Raw genomic sequence first — 4,908 nt, forward strand, 5'->3', positions numbered from 1 at the left:
TTAACTGAATGGTCAGTGCATGGTAATTAACCCATGTGTGAAATTAAATCCAACCATAAGGAATATTTATATCCATGTTGTTTTAAATCCTATCAGACCTTTCCAAGAAAACCAAATGCTAAAGAATATTTAACCAAGTTGACTCCAAGTATCATCTTGGCATTGGTCAGCCACTTAATATAAGATATCCAAATATATATACTCATTGCCCACTAAGAAAAGAACTTATTAGTCCAATATTAGGTTAGGTTTTAAAACTTATTTCTTGTGGATACACATAGCCATCCAACATTTGCATTACTTTCTGTATGTCTGTAGCTGCTTAGAAAACCATCACTATTGCAGTCACGATTTCTACTTCGATTCACATAGTAGCTAGTGAGTTACCAGCAGAAAATAGATCAGCCTGTCCCCTCCTCCCCACTGGGGGCATATTCCTTATCTCCAGGGAGCCATCTTGGTGCAGGGAGGAAGGGAGAGTGTGGATGATTCTGGGAACTCCACCCAAAGTAAAGCAAGAGTTATTAAATCACAGACTATGGAAAAAGGTAGGCAATGTTTCTGCACTGGAAGAAAAACTATGTCTTGCTGGCTCTAACTAGATATTGTAGTGTAAATCAGGCTGTAAAAGGTTGTAAGGGAATATAGCAGTCATCTAACTCTCTGATAACAAATGCTTACGCAGAGCCCTGGATCTTGCCTCCAAATCTAAAACTTTCTCTTTTAGAGGGCAGGAAAATCCACATTTCTCTACACTGTAATGAGTTTCTTTAGAATGTAAAGCCACAAAACAAGCATTCCTTAATGTAATGCCTAAGCCAGTAAGGGATGAACCAAGAATAAAAGCCGCGGTTTCTGGCAGCGAAGATCAGCTTTGTAGCTTTTGCCTCCCCCTTCTTTCCTCCCTTTGGATCTAAAGGCTGAAAGGGGAGTGGTGTAGGAGAGTGGCTAATAGGTGCTTGGATCACTGAACATCCTTGAGAGACAGTGTTCCCTACAGGAGGCAAGAAAATTTCCAGCATTCTGAGCTTGTGCAAAGATATTCCCTGGGGAACTCTGAGGAAGGTTAGTACAGGGAAAGAGAGAAGGTGACTGAGATCCAGCAGAGAACATGACTGGCAGAAAACATGGCCATGAGACCCCACCTGGAAACCCCCTGCTCCTAAGAACAAAGCTGGAAAGACCCCACCTAGACCCTGGCAACAAGGTCCCATATGGAACTCGTTCTGGAGTCAAGGAGAAGCCTCAGATATCTCCCCCATTGGCTTCCTGAGCACTAACAGGTGGACAAACAGTCAGAACTACAAATGGCTTCCCCAGCATTAGGAAGGGGGAGGAGGAAAGGTCTTCAAAAGGCCTAATCTGGGGCCCCATGTATGCAATCCATTTCTTAGATTGTGTACTTAGCTCTCTTCTTGTTCCTTAATAAATTCTTTACTCCATTGCTTACCCTATGGCTTGTCCTTAAATTCTTTTATGCGACAGAGCCAAGTACATAGAAGCCCAGAACCCAAAGCATTCTGCTAACAACTCCACAGTCAGAAATCTGTAGAGCTCCTCCAAGATGGGAGCTTTGATGCCTCACATGCAGAAATAGCACAGTTATAGGTTCCTGTGCTCTCCAACTCCTCCAGGGCTCACTGCCTCCTCTCTCTGAGCCTTTGGTCTTACATTTTTCTCTGTTGCTCTCTTCAGCATCAGAGAGATTTAACAAATCCTTTCTCTGCCCCATCTTAAGAGATTTATTAATTTATATTCTCATTTCATATTCTATTACAAATAACATAATATTTTATCATCTTTACACACAAAATGCATATTCACAAGTACTCTTCAACTGGGGAGGGGCCATTACACAGCCTTTTGCATAGCTTGAGAAGTCATCAAGATTTTGGTCAGTGAGAGCTTTTTAATCTTTTCTAACTCTTGTAAATAAGAAATTATGTCCCTTTTATTTGAACCTATAATTAGCACTACATTTTGTTAAATGTATGTCCCAGAGACTTAAATCGTTGGTCTTCCATATACCAGTTGAGCCCTGAATCTTAGCAGAGCTGCAACACCTACTCTCAAGTTCATTGGACTCATCCAGGACAACTGATGAGATGATGATGAACACCACCAATCCTAAGGAACACAGAGGGTCTCCAAGATAGTTCCATCCATCTGTTCCATGGGATCTAAGCCCCCTCTCAATTAGCAACAAAGTGGCATCACCATCCCAAAATCCTCAAGATTGGGGAATGAACAACAGACTAAAAGAGACTTATTATTATTCTGTTATAGACTTATTATTCTAGCAATGGAAGAACTTTTATAATCAACATAAAGGCAGCAGCCACTAGAGTGTGAGGGGAAGGAGAGGGAAGAATAGGTGTAATATGGGGCCATTTTCAGGACATTGGAATTGTCCTGCATGATATTGCAATGATGGATACAGGCCATCAAATATTTTGTCATAACCTACAAAATTGTGTGGGACAGAGTGTAAACTATAATGTAAACTATAGTCCACAGTTAGTAGCAATGCTTTAATATGTGTTCATCAATTTGAACAAATTACCACATTAATGAAGGATGTTAATGTGGGAAAGTGTGTGTATGTGGGTGGGGTATATGGGAATCTTCTATATTTTTTATATACCGTTTATGTCATCTAAAGTTTCTTTAAAAATAAAAATAAAAAAATTATGTCTTATATCTAGCTTGGTAGATAAGATTAAGTTCTTCTTTGTCTCTTTTAAGGAAATTGACATTATTTTTCACCATTTCAACAAAACGCTTCTAGTACTTAAAGATTTTTTAAATGATAGTCTTTAAGCTCCTTTGTTTTTCTAGTTAAAAAGACCCAGTTAATTTATCTTTTCCCTGTTGCTCTTTTCCATTTTAGGTGTAGACTCCTTTAGGCAAGAATATTTCCATTTTTAAAAAATTCATCCTGACCAATGACTAATAAGGATTATCCTATATACATGTAGAACTGTTGCAATACTTTCTCAGGAGGAGGAGAATACTGGTTATGTTTCCTGCAACCTTCTATATACCAGGTATTATTCTAAAAGCTATAAATGGAATCAATTCATTTCTTTCTCGTGAGGTAATTACAGATGAGGAAATTGAGACCCAGAATGGTTAAGTGATCTAAGTCACACAGCTTGGAAGTAGCTAGTAATAGAAAGAGAAACAAACCTAGCAGGTATGTTCATTTCTTTAATCATTTCCTCATCAACTAACCAACATGACTTGTGTTCTCCACAGAGTATCTCTAAATTGAATAATGATAAAGCAAAAAATGAGAGCTGACTCTTTCTCACTGGCCCATATCCATAAAATCCAGTTTTCAATGTAATTTCCAGTTCATCTGCTTGTTCATAATATATTCCCCTGCCCTTAGAAATACTTGAATTGATTATATAAAAAAATAAATATGACTAGATCTTATTTAAGTACTTCTGTCTTTATAATTAAATAGTCTCTAGTTACCAAAGGTAATTTTGTTTGCAGATACTATTAATATATAATTCTTTCTTCCAAGTCACTCTGCCACAAAGAAAATTGTGTGTAAAATGCAAAGGTAGTAAGTAGGAAAAAAATTGAATTTAGATGTCTTTTTAGATGAACTCTACTGGCTATCAAGATTTTCTAAACCTATATTATGCCCTTATAAAATGAATTCTGCAAAATCAAAAAATAAATTCCATTGAACTTCTCTAAAGGGAATGTGAAAAACATAGGTAATCTATGGCTATGAACAATTAGTATTTGAAATTGTGTTCTAAGTATAAATAATAAAATAAAAATCACCCATAATCCCACCAACCAAAAATAACTAAATATTTTAGCTCATCTACTTCCAGTCTTTTTTTATTTTTCTAAACAAAGAAAATAGGCTATTTTTTTTTTTAAAGATCAAGATTTATATAGACCATTCATTCAAGAAGTTTGCCCCTCACCCCCAGTGGGGGCAGCGAGGGGAGCCCTCATGTTTTCTTTCTTCCCTCCTGCAATGTAGTCATCTGCTTCAAGATAAAGTCACAGACAGAGAAATAGAATGATTGAATCTTTAACTATTTTGCTTCTTTTTTTCATATTTGGATTAAATAATTAAAATTAAAGATTACAGGGAAGTAGACTCAGCCCAATGGATAGGGTGTCTGCCTACCACACGGGAGGTCCACCATTCAAACCCAGGGCCCCCTTGACCCGTGTGGAGCTGGCCCATGTGCAGTGCTGATGCGTGCAAGGAGTGCCCTGCCATGCAAGGATGTCCCCCATGTAGAGGAGCCCCACACGCAAGGAGTGCGCCCTGTATGGAGAGCCACCCAGCATGAAAGAAAGTGCAGCCTGCCCAAGAATGGCGCTACACACACGGAGAGCTGACACAACAAGATGACCCAACAAAAAGAAACACAGATTCCCGGCGCCGCTGATAAGGATAGAAGTGGTCACAGAAGAATACACAGCGAATAGACAGAGAGAGCAGACAACTGCAGGGGCCGGGGAAGGGGAGAGAAATAAATAAAAAAATAAATTAAAAAAAATATATTAAAGATTACAAAGCCCTTGGTAATTAACATGCCTCTCCTTATTTACAAAGGTGACTTAGCTACTCCTGTTTAGTGGTTCTTACAAATGCTATTTACAGAGACATGCAATGAAAGGGTCAAGTTTAAGACTTCTCTAAGCCTCTGCTCTACATCTCTGGTAATGGCCTTGCTGGAATTAGAGATTTATTTAATGATCAGTAGAGTTTTCATTTCCTACCACTGAGTCTTTCAGAAAGGAGCATAACCAAGTCAATGTTTAACTGGATTCTTTGAAACTGGAATTACCAAGTAGGAGTTGAAAGAAGTATCCATGGAAACCAGCCTCCCAGGTAGTGACCAGTGGGGTGAGTGCCCAGTGAAA

The sequence above is a fragment of the Dasypus novemcinctus genome, chromosome 3, assembly GCF_030445035.2.
Source record: "Dasypus novemcinctus isolate mDasNov1 chromosome 3, mDasNov1.1.hap2, whole genome shotgun sequence".
Lineage (NCBI taxonomy): Eukaryota > Metazoa > Chordata > Mammalia > Cingulata > Dasypodidae > Dasypus > Dasypus novemcinctus.